At 35.5% G+C, this 12,500-nt stretch overlaps 1 protein-coding gene across 1 annotated transcript in view; it reads left to right on the top strand.

Moving 5' to 3' along the window:
- kcnq5a (potassium voltage-gated channel, KQT-like subfamily, member 5a) overlaps window positions 1-12,500 on the top strand; it is a 111,627-nt gene that overhangs the window by 867 nt on the left and 98,260 nt on the right. The gene's annotated exons all lie outside the window — the stretch shown is intronic.

The following is a 12,500-nucleotide window of genomic DNA, read 5'->3' as shown; positions in this document are numbered from 1 at the left end:
ATTTTAGCCAAGAGAAAGAAAGTATGTTTAATGAGGTGAAGTTGATGACGTTGATACTGTGAATACTGTATCTGCAGTTGCACAAATACTGTATACAGTGAATTGTATTTTTCAGATTCTTGCCAAAACAAACTCAGATTCATGATCCATTTGATCGATTTCCTTTTCCATCTGATCACATAACTCATCAGTTTGATTGGACGATAATTCCATAGGGTTTTAATGTCATTTGTAGCACTTTAGAACTTGATAGATCTTCTACAATAGAACGTTTAATCCTTCCATCGCTCCTGGACGGTGAACTGTCTCCGGTGTGACACTGTAAGAATGTAGTATTTTATTGATTAAAAAAAGGTATTTTAAGCGAAAGTACTCTTTCTCTACAGACACAAAATATTTGTACATGTATGAACATTCTTTACGAAACAGTCAAATGTTTTTAAGATCAGCTAGAGAGTAGGTAGAAGTTTATTGATAAATTGTTTTTTTTACAATTAGACACAGCAAATACAGTCATTTTTCATAAAATATAAATACAAATAAAAACAAGAACAAAGAGAAATAAAGAGAAAGAACAATATGATACAATCTGAGTCAAAAGATAAAGATAAAGAACATAGATCAAAGAAAAATAACAAAGACAAAGGATACAAAGACTAACAAGTAAATATATGAATATTCTACTCCTTCATATTAACTCTCAGTTGCATATTTATGAAAGAAAACATGTTTTCTGGGCCAAACACGTTTTTGAAAGAAAAAGAAAATGCTGTTTACGTAACTGTCTTTATAATTGGTGCAAAGTGCAAACATTTGCACCTCGCAGTCATGCATACATGACCAGATACATGAGTGAGGTTAGTCGTTCTGCTCGGGTTTACGTCTATTGAAATACATTTTTGATGTATTTTTTACTTACTTACAAAAGGTTGAAATTGATTTCTTAGATGCTGGTGTTCTCACAAGTCAGAAGAGGAAAGTTTTGTATAAGATCCTGGGTGTCAGACTCGGTCACTCAAGGGGTCTCGTCCTTTAGCCTCGTCTAAATCTACGGCCAAACCAAACATATATTAAGTTAGTAAGTAAGTCAATTGTATTTATAAAGCGCTTTTCTAGACCAGGGTCACAAAACGCTTAAACAATCAAAACAATATTCAATAAAGTATATACTTTAAAGATCAAGATAATACTGAGAACAACACAGGAGTCTCAAGGAAAAGCTCAAATAAAAGTGTCTTGAGATGTTTCTTGAAGGAGTCAGTAGATCATCAAACACAGATGTTTCTTGAAGGAGTCAGTAGATCATCAAACACAGATGTTTCTTGAAGGAGTCAGTAGATCATCAAACACAGATGTTTCTTGAAGGAGTCAGTAGATCATCAAACACAGATGTTCTTGAAGGAGTCAGTAGATCATCAAACACAGATGTTTCTTGAAGGAGTCAGTAGATCATCAAACACAGATGTTTCTTGAAGGAGTCAGTAGATCATCAAACACAGATGTTTCTTGAAGGAGTCAGTAGATCATCAAACACAGATGTTTCTTGAAGGAGTCATTAGATCATCAAACACAGATGTTTCTTGAAGGAGTCAGTAGATCATCAAACACAGATGTTTCTTGAAGGAGTCAGTAGATCATCAAACACAGATGTTTCTTGAAGGAGTCAGTAGATCATCAAACACAGATGTTTCTTGAAGGAGTCAGTAGATCATCAAACACAGATGTTTCTTGAAGGAGTCAGTAGATCATCAAACACACATGTTTCTTGAAGGAGTCAGTAGATCATCAAACACACATGTTTCTTGAAGGAGTCAGTAGATCATCAAACACAGATGTTTCTTGAAGGAGTCAGTAGATCATCAAACACAGATGTTTCTTGAAGGAGTCAGTAGATCATCAAACACAGATGTTTCTTGAAGGAGTCAGTAGATCATCAAACACAGATGGTTCTTGAAGGAGTTAGTAGATCATCAAACACAGATGTTTCTTGAAGGAGTCAGTAGATCATCAAACACAGATGTTTCTTGAAGGAGTCAGTAGATCATCAAACACAGATGTTTCTTGAAGGAGTCAGTAGATCATCAAACACAGATGTTTCTTGAAGGAGTCAGTAGATCATCAAACACAGAGATGTTTCTTGAAGGAGTCAGTAGATCATCAAACACAGAGATGGTTCCAAAGCTTAGGAGCAACAGTCTGGAAGGATTTCTCTCCTCTGGTCCTGAAGTTCAGGAACCATCAGTAGATTCTGATCCACAGACCTCAGAGCCCGAGCTGGGGTGTAAGTCTGGATCAGATCACTGATGGAAGGTCTGACCATGAATAGATCTGAAAGTAAGAACCAGAATTTTAAAATGATCCTGAAAGAAACTGGCCGCCAGTGAAGAGTTTGAAGGAGAAATGTGAGTTCTTCTACTAGAGCAGCCAGTGAAGAGTTTGAAGGAGAAATGTGAGTTCTTCTACTAGAGCAGCCAGTGAAGAGTTTGAAGGAGAAATGTGAGTTCTTCTACTAGAGCGGCCAGTGAAGAGTTTGAAGGAGAAATGTGAGTTCTTCTACTAGAGCAGCCAGTGAAGAGTTTGAAGGAGAAATGTGAGTTCTTCTACCAGAGCAGCCAGTCAAGAGTTTGAAGGAGAAATGTGAGTTCTTCTACTAGAGCGGCCAGTGAAGAGTTTGAAGGAGAAATGTGAGTTCTTCTACTAGAGCGGCCAGTGAAGAGTTTGAAGGAGAAATGTGAGTTCTTCTACTAGAGCAGCCAGTGAAGAGTTTGAAGGAGAAATGTGAGTTCTTCTACTAGAGCAGCCAGTGAAGAGTTTGAAGGAGAAATGTGAGTTCTTCTACTAGAGCAGCCAGTGAAGAGTTTGAAGGAGAAATGTGAGTTCTTCTACTAGAGCAGCCAGTGAAGAGTTTGAAGGAGAAATGTGAGTTCTTCTACTAGAGCAGCTCAGAATTCTGGCTGCAGAGTTTTGTATGAACTGCAGGCGAGAAGATCCTTCTGGTTTAGACATGAAAATAAACCGTCACAATAGTCCAGACGAGAAGACACAAACGCATGGAATACAAGCTCAAGATCATGTTGTGACAACATTTTCCTAGAATTAACCACACGTCCATAACAGTAAGAATGACTCTGATTGTTCTATTATTATTTTTCCTTAGAGGCTGAATATTTTCTCAATTATCTCTGTTTGTCTGTCGAGTTTCTTTCCTTCAACATGATTTTTAACTGGTGATCAAAACCTCTTTACCTTTGTTGACTTGGAAAATATCTGTTCCTAAACAAATCTTAAACACCCTATAGAATTTCATCATGAACATGAAACTACCTCGATTTGAGCCGAGCCTCGTCGAGTTGACATGTGTGACTTGAACAGAGAAAGATAGAGTCTATCATGTGGCCTAACAGTCAAATAAATGAACAGTCAAGTCAGACATTGGTCCTCAGGTGCAGGTTCATCATTCCGGTGTGTTTTGTTGGGGGTCAGACGCCCGAACAATGGCCGACACTTGACATAATTAGAGATTCCATTGATTTACCGCCACGAGGCCTGAGGCTAGAACACATTTTTATTTAAGTAATGCGACCCGACACCTGTTCCTGTCGCCATCGAAAGGCAAACTGAGTGAATGACTTTAATAAATGGACGTCTATGGAGCTGCATGTGAGCGAGTGTGAATGATTGATGCCTTCGTCCGCTACACATCTGCAGCCAGACACAGCGTCACAGAGGGTCCATTCTTTATATTTATGTAACCCTCCACGGTCCCGGAACATTCGGGTTCTTACAGTGATTCAGTTCAGACCCTCAGGCGAAAATAGCGAGTGTAATATTAACTCATGCCGCACAATTTCACACTTTCTCCTCACACGACTGGACGGGGAATAGAAAAGAGAGTTTGGAGAATTTTTATTCACAGGTGATTTATTTCACTCCTTCATTTATGGTTTAAAGTCCCTTGTTGAAGTCTGTGGGGATTTAACCAGAACAAGTCCTTCAAAAGTTAGTTTATACAAGTGTTTTTCAAGCTTGACCAACAGCAATATGTTTTTTTTTAAACAGTTTTAGGTCATTTTTCTTCTTAAATGGCAACTAATGTGAAACTTCAGGTCTCCTGACTTGCTAACATGTTTCAAATCTTCCTCTCCAAGATGCAGTCTCTCATCATGACGACGTTTTAAAGTAATTACTTAATAAAATTCTTCCCAGCGTTAAGTCTTGCAGAACGAGAAGTTTCAAGAACTTTGTTACGTAATAATGGCTTCGCTTCTCCTGCAGCAGCGAATAATTGTCAGTAAGTCATTTATATTTGTTATTTATATTAAATATTTTGCTTTTCAAGACCAGGGTCACAAAGCGCTTAAAAAATCAAATGCTTCTCACTGTTTACACGTCTCTTGGAGGCGGAGACTTCAGGGATTGAGGACATGCAGTGACAAACCTGGATGCTTGACCAATTACAGCGGAGTGGGTGTGGTTACTGTAAACAGGATTTTTCCTTTAGAAAAAAAACCAAGATGGTGTGAACATGATACATATCTACTGGTCGTTAAGTTAAAGTGATGTTATTTACAAACAATAACAAAGTTAAAGTTATGTTATTTACAAACAATAACAAAGTTAAAGTTATGTTATTTACAAACAAAAACAAAGTTAAAGTTATATTATTTACAAACAAAAACAAAAACAAAGTTATGTTATTTACAAACAAAAACAAAAACAAAGTTATGTTATTTACAAACAAAAACAAAGCTAAAGTTATGTTATTTACAAACAAAAACAAAGTTAAAGTTATGTTATTTACAAACAAAAACAAAGTTAAAGTTATGTTATTTACAAACAAAAACAAAGTTAAATTTATATTATTTACAAACAAAAACAAAGCTAAAGTTATGTTATTTACAAACAAAAACAAAGTTAAATTTATATTATTTACAAACAAAAACAAAGCTAAAGTTATGTTATTTACAAACAAAAACAAAGTTAAAGTTATGTTATTTACAAACAAAAACAAAGTTAAAGTTATGTTATTTACAAACAAAAACAAAGTTAAATTTATATTATTTACAAACAAAAACAAAGCTAAAGTTATGTTATTTACAAACAAAAACAAAAACAAAGTTATGTTATTTACAAACAAAAACAAAAACAAAGTTATGTTATTTACAAACAAAAACAAAGTTAAAGTTATGTTATTTATATCATATTCCATTATCAATCTGATTCATGACCTCATCAGTTTCTTCCTTCATTCATCAATAAAAGTCTGGAAACAGAACATTCATCAACTGATACAAACCGGGACATGGAAACTTTTGCCACGTTTATCGAGTGCTCATGGGAAATGTAGTCTCTCTTCAGGCTAACACTACCACTTTAGTCCACTGGCGTCGCTCGACTTCAAATCGCATAGAGCTTCTTTAATAGTTAGCGGCTCCTAGCAATGAATTTCAAAGTTCAGTATTTTTCTCAAAGGAATCTTCATTTTGACCTTGCGATTCCGAACCAGGAATGCTGTTGAACTTTTTGCTTTTCAATCGTAGCCGCGGACCGTACATGGAATTGTTTTCATTCATGACTTGTGCGACTTCACCAGTGTGTGTCAATCGAACGCACAAATTGTGCGACATTAGTAAACAACAATAAATCATTTTAGAAATAATAAAAAATCTCATACAATCCTGAAGAAAAGAGTGTAAAGTATGTTAAAAACATGGGTTTGGTGTTTGATTCGAGCGGATCTCCATCAGCAGTGAGTCCATCATAAGCTCCAGAGAAGATCCTCCACATCACGTCCTGTGAGAACTGGAGGAGGAAGTGAAGCTGTCGAGGGGAGGGGCGGCCGGAGCCGGATGTTGACTTTTTATTTGCTCAGGCGGGACAGCTGAGGTCGCGGGGGGTTAAGTCGTCGCATCTGCTCTCCACCGAAAACCTCCCACATCTAGTAGTTTGTGTGAAATGATTGATGACTTAACGAAACACTTTGTGTGAGACGAGACGATCGGGTTGATGAGACGATGACAGATATTTATAACTGGAGAACATGCTCCATGTTCACCGTCTCTGGACTACAAAACCAAACTGATATTATTACATCAAACAATACTTTGATTTCAAGGTACAATTTGTTAGAACTGCTGGTTATACAGTCAAGCAGTTACTCTTTTGTGTATCTTATGACTGACAGGCAAGAAAAGAAAACAAGGAATGTCTAAAATCACTGTTTTCTTTAAGCTCAATGTCATAGCTAGTGATGTAAGAACGTATAATCAGGAGAACTATGGAACATGTATGGATATCAGCTGTTAAACAAAAGATTAATTAGGATTGTGAATTGTCAAGAATCTGGTGATACGACACGTATCACGACGTTGTGTTTGATGTTTGACTAAACAACATATATTGCGATATATTTTGATACTGTAGGAACTTTGATATATTGTGTCTTTTAAAGAAACAACACTTTTTCTCGCTTTTACAACAAAGAAATGAGTAAATACTTTTAAATAAATGTATCAGTGTTTCTCAAAGTATTGACAACAAACCTGTCAACCTGGAGCATCATGTAATATCTGTCAGTGTTTAGTTTCTTAACTTTCAACTTTGTTTTAAAAACAAAATGAGTCCAAACATCTCTGCTAGTGAATATTTTCTTTTTCACTCATTGCTGCCATTTCGACAGTTTCGCTATTACTTTGGCACAGGGGGGAATGACGAATGTTGCCAACTAGTGGTCGGAGGTTTAATTGCACCACAGAAATGAATAAACTCTGTGAATATTTAAGTATTAATTGTTAAATAAATCATTTAATGATTGTCTTTTATACACACACTATTGGAATTTAAACAGTAAAAAAACGTTTATTAAAATTAAATATTATTTCAAAGGTAAAAAAAACACGGTGCTAATGAATATCGATACAGTACCGGGAGTAAAAATATTGTGATTTTTTTTCTTACTGATATTATGACCTATAAATATTAAATAAGATTAAAAAAATAAAATGGGTCTTATAGTTCTTACTAGCAATTGATCTGCTTGTTGATCAATCAAATAACTTTACAATAAGTCATCCAGTTATTATGCAACCTTTGGTTTCGCCCATTTACCATAACAATAATACACTGATGGCAGTAGGCCGCGATGCAGCGCCTCAAGCTCTACTGCCTGAGCTTTGTAGACCCTTTTATGATAAAAGGAAAATAATATTTTGGACCCTGATGTGATGAAGTTTGACATCTGTCACCAGACGTTACAATCAACAAAAAATTGAGTAAAAAACTCCAATGATTGACGTGTGCTCAGGTATGCATTGATGATAACAAACACTAGGTTGTGTGTGTGTAGGTGTGTACTTTTAGTGCGAGATCAACCGTTGAATGACTTTCTCTAAAGAAGAAATGTGAAGCAGTGAATTTTCTCTTAGTGATTTACAGATAATGAAGCCACTTAAATATGAATACAGGCTGCTGAGGATCACGGAAAACTATGTTGTATTTTCTCCTGCATACTTTCCACTCATTTTCTAAATGTCCACATGCTAGTTTTCGTCCGCCTGCAATTTTCATCTGGAACCAAATTGGAATTAAGTACCATATGATCATCGTCACAAACTTGTGCTCCAGGCGTTTGCTTTTTGATGCGTGTGGCGAAACATTCATTGATCGTAGATATTGGGGCGTCAGCAGCAGATTTGGGACGTCAGGGTGTAGAACTCAAGAAGCGCTCGAGGCTACGAGGTTTAGCAATTGATCCGTAGATTTCTACACCTGTGACGTTTCTTATCACCTCCGGCCAGACACGGTAGATACTAGAAGGAGGTACTTGAGAGGACAGTTCACTATCTCACCCTCAGCTCGTCTATGGGGATTAAAGGGTTAAAAATATTGAACATAAAGTCTCACTTTTTACTGATGATCCTCGTCTCTCCAATATTCTGCACCTTTGGAAACCTTTGTTTCAGTTTCTAAGTATTTGGTTTAAATCTATTGTTAAAGCACACGATGTCCAGTTAATGCAAGAGGATAAAGTCGACTAATAAAAGTCATTAAAGTAACCGTGAGGTTCTAATTATTTTGAAAGCCAAGGTTGGAAATAATTGATTGTTTCTTATTCTCTCGCCAACACAGGAACTTCCTATCTTGTCTGAATATTAATATAATGTAAAAAAACAACAACTGTGGTATTAACTAAGACTTACTGCATCGAAATGAAAAAACAAGTAAAAAATGACATAACAAGCACAGAAATAACTTTCAATATAATTATTTACTATCCATGGATTTATGGCAAGATATCTCCCTGAAGTATTGAGGATTAAAGAATACATTTAAAAAAGGAAATATTTATTTAGCAGCAACATTTATGATAATAATAATTTGTGTGTTTTGTTGCAGTGTTTTGCATTAAACTGAATCATGTTTGTTGTTGTTTTGCACACGAGATTTCGGCTTTAATCTTTTTCTTTTTGGGGCTAAGGCCGAAAATGCACTGTATTTTATGTCGTTTTCTTGTCAGTGCAACGCAACTTATCAGTGAGTCAAGCTTTGCTGGTGAAAAAACAAGAATTACAACATTTTAGTCACAAAAAAAAGGACATTTCTGGCTTCATTCCTACTTTCACCCGAGCGTACGTTTTCATTCAAGACTCCACTGTGGACACGCGGGTGAGGAGTCGGGCGTGGAGTCGGGTGAGGAGCGTGGAGTCGGGTGTAGAGTCGGGTGAGGAGCGTGGAGTCGGTGCATCCTGGCGGCGAGGTTGGCAGGAAGTGTGCATGAGCCACAGAGTTAGTATTCATCAATCTCATCGCCAGATGCATAACTTTCTGTAGCCACGTGTTTGCCTTCGTGCCTGAGAAGCAGCTCCAGAATCGCACAGTTACTCGTGTCTGAGTGTGTAATTGATTCAGTCGTGCACTCGCTCGGCGTATTGATCGCAGTCGTGTATCGACGGACGGCGTCGAAGCCTCCGGACTCAGAGCAGCTTCCTTGTAATGATCAACGCGAGTCTTAACAACAGAACCTCCTCCTAGAGAGTGAAACATGGAGCCGCGACTCCGTCGTCGTCGTCACGAACACTTCTGGTGAGAAGCGGATCTTTGTCGTCACTGCATTCATTAATCTTTCATGGCTTATCTGCTGGTGACGTCCAGGAGAGGCTTCTAGCAGCTCCGTGTGATGGAGGAGGAGATGTTGGGAGGCAGTCGGGAGTCGATAGATGTGCTTCTGGTTCAACTAACTCTGCAATTAAGAGCAACAAGACACTTCCTTTGACCACTTTGTTCAGAGACAACAAGGTTCTTCATCAGGGGCCTCAGACTCCACTGACCGGGGGCCCCTAGAGAAACATACTTGTCTGGGTTCGGCAGCTTGTTTCAACATTTATACTTTGACATCATGACACTGGATGGGATCTTTATTTCTTGATATCATCTAACAAGCCACGAACCACGAACCGCACGTTTATACGAGATTCTACATTTATAGACCGACATCGTTTAATTATACATTTCATCTCAGATTATCTTTTACATTTTCACGAGACTGAATTTATGTATTTGTAATTCCTTCTGCTTCAGATGCTGATGTGTGTTTTTTAAGATGCTGCTTAATATGTGAATTTCTTTCCATGAGATTAATAATGTAAAAATCTCATAAGGTTTTGACGATACTATCATTTTCAACTCAATACAGTTCATATTGTTGATGGCACAAGGTTTATAAAAAAGAGCAGCACATTTTAAATGAATATTTATGTTTCCAAAGAAAGTTTCTAAAATGACTTCAACATAAAACAATAAACAGAAGCAGCTGTTAATATTAAATATCGACAATAAAGAAAGTGTCATAACAAGTGTCAGGTCTGAGGTTATTAATAAAATAAATAAACAATATCAATTCGATGAAACCAATACTTCTGACAAGAATCAGATACTTTTAATGCCATAACACTGGCATGTTTCGTGATGACATTGCATAATAATAATAAAAATATAATTATAATAATAATAATAATAATAATAATAATACATTTTATTTATATTGTCACTTTTCATCACACATGACTTCAAAGTGCTACAGCAGAGGTACAACAAGTCATTAAGGAAAGATTAAAAGTCATTTTCAAAATCCACTATTATAAGGGAATAAAAAGACGTCACCAAGCAAGAAAAGCAAGAAAAGCAAGAAAGCACCAAATCTATCGTTTATTTCTCCCCTCAAAGTGATAGTTGACCTCATGTTGACCGAGGGATTATTACGCAATTAGATAAATAGATAAAACGTTATGGATCCCTCGGATTAAAAAAGGTCGAAATACCTTTGTGGTGCTCGTCTGGATCGTACCTTGATAAAAGTTCAGAATAAAACTTATTTAGGTCTTTATATTTAAAGTTTGTTTGGTCTCTCAGCTCCGGCTACAAGTTTATTCTTATTCAAACACATTGTAAGTTAATGAGTTTAACTTCAAACTTCAAATATTTTCTGTAACAGTTGCTCTCATGTCGAGGCTTCGATCCAAGAGTTACAGTCGAGCAGTTTGAAGGTATTTGGATGTTTTTAAGAGTCTCTTTGGACGAAGATGAAGACGAAGACAACTGAGCTCCAGTCGCTACATTAAAATAAACAAACATTTGTCTGTAACTCGAAAAAGAACAGATTACTCTGAAAATAAGCCCAACATTAGTCGACATGAGGGAGAGTAGAATAAAAAAATGGATCTAACTGCATTAGAAACAATGTATTTTGTATTTGTGTATGTTCTATGTTCTATTTTCTATTTTCTATGTTCTATGTTCTATGTTCTATTTTCAATTGTATATGTTCTATGTTCTATTTTATATTTTATATGTTCTATGTTCTATTTTCTATTTTCAATTTTATATGTTCTATGTTCTATTTTATATTTTATATGTTCTATGTTCTATTTTCTATTTTCAATTTTATATGTTCTATGTTCTATTTTATATTTTATATGTTCTATGTTCTATTTTATATTTTATATGTTCTATGTTCTATTTTCTATGTTCTATGTTCTATGTTCTATGTTCTATTTTCTATTTTCTATTTTCTATGTTCTATTTTCTATTTTCAATTTTATATGTTCTATGTTCTATTTTATATTTTATATGTTCTATGTTCTATTTTCTATTTTCTTTGTTCTATGTTCTATGTTCTATGTTCTGTGTTCTATATTCAATTTTCTATGTTCTATGTTCTATGTTCTATTTTCAATTTTCAATTTTATATGTTCTATGTTCTATTTTATATTTTATATGTTCTATGTTCTATTTTCTATTTTCTATGTTCTATGTTCTATGTTCTATGTTCTGTGTTCTATATTCAATTTTCTATGTTCTATGTTCTATGTTCTATTTTCTATTTTCTATGTTCTATGTTCTATTTTCTATGTTCTATTTTCTATGTTCTATATTCCATTTTCTATGTTCTATGTTCCATGTTCTATTTTCTATGTTCTATGTTCTATTTTCTATGTTCTATGTTCCATGTTCTATGTTCTATGTTCTATTTTCTATGTTCTATGTTCTATGTTCTATATTCCATGTTCTATGTTCTATTTTCTATGTTCTATGTTCTATATTCCATTTTCTATGTTCTATGTTCTATATTCCATTTTCTATGTTCTATGTTCTATGTTTTATATTCCATGTTCTATGTTCCCATGTTCTATGTTCTATGTTCTATGTTCTATTTTCTATGTTCTATGTTCTATGTTCTATATTCCATTTTCTATGTTCTATGTTCTATGTTTTATATTCCATGTTCTATGTTCCCATGTTCTATGTTCTATGTTCTATGTTCTATTTTCTATGTTCTATGTTCTATGTTCTATATTCCATTTTCTATGTTCTATGTTCTATGTTCTATATTCCATTTTCTATGTTCTATGTTCTATATTCCATTTTCTATGTTCTATATTCTATATTCCATTTTCTATGTTCTATGTTCTATGTTCTATGTTCTATGTTCTATGTTCTATGTTCTATGTTCTATATTCCATTTTCTATGTTCTATGTTCCATTTTCTATGTTCTATGTTCTATGTCATATGTTCTATGTTGTATAATGTCCGATCATTTATCTTCCCCTGCACCGTACTTCATGTTCATGGATTAAAGGACAGAGATAATAACAGTGCAATTATAAAAAGGATTGAATCTGGTGTTCTTCTTCCTCCCGCGACAGTAGCACACACACCTCGTAACACTTGTTCCTGCTCACACAGGAAGATACAGTGACAGTGTTTACACTCACACGTGTGTCCTCGTCAAGATGTCTCAGCACATCTTCCAGCATTTTTCCACTGGACCGCGGCCAGTGTGTTGCTCTGTTCCTGAGAGTCACAGCAACTAAACACTGAGTCTTTTGTGACACCAGGTGTGTCGGACGTGTGTGTGTTCCCAGGATTCAATGGTGTGTCTTTGATGCTCCTCGACAACATTCCTCAGTAGAACCTTCTCACAGAGTCTGAAGCTCCGCCCTGT

Source organism: Callionymus lyra, chromosome 11 (assembly GCF_982586985.1).
Source record: "Callionymus lyra chromosome 11, fCalLyr1.hap1.1, whole genome shotgun sequence".
In the NCBI taxonomy this organism is placed as follows: Eukaryota; Metazoa; Chordata; class Actinopteri; order Syngnathiformes; family Callionymidae; genus Callionymus; species Callionymus lyra.
The sequence above is the reverse complement of the archived record's forward strand: the minus strand, read 5'-3'. Positions and strand labels throughout refer to the sequence as shown.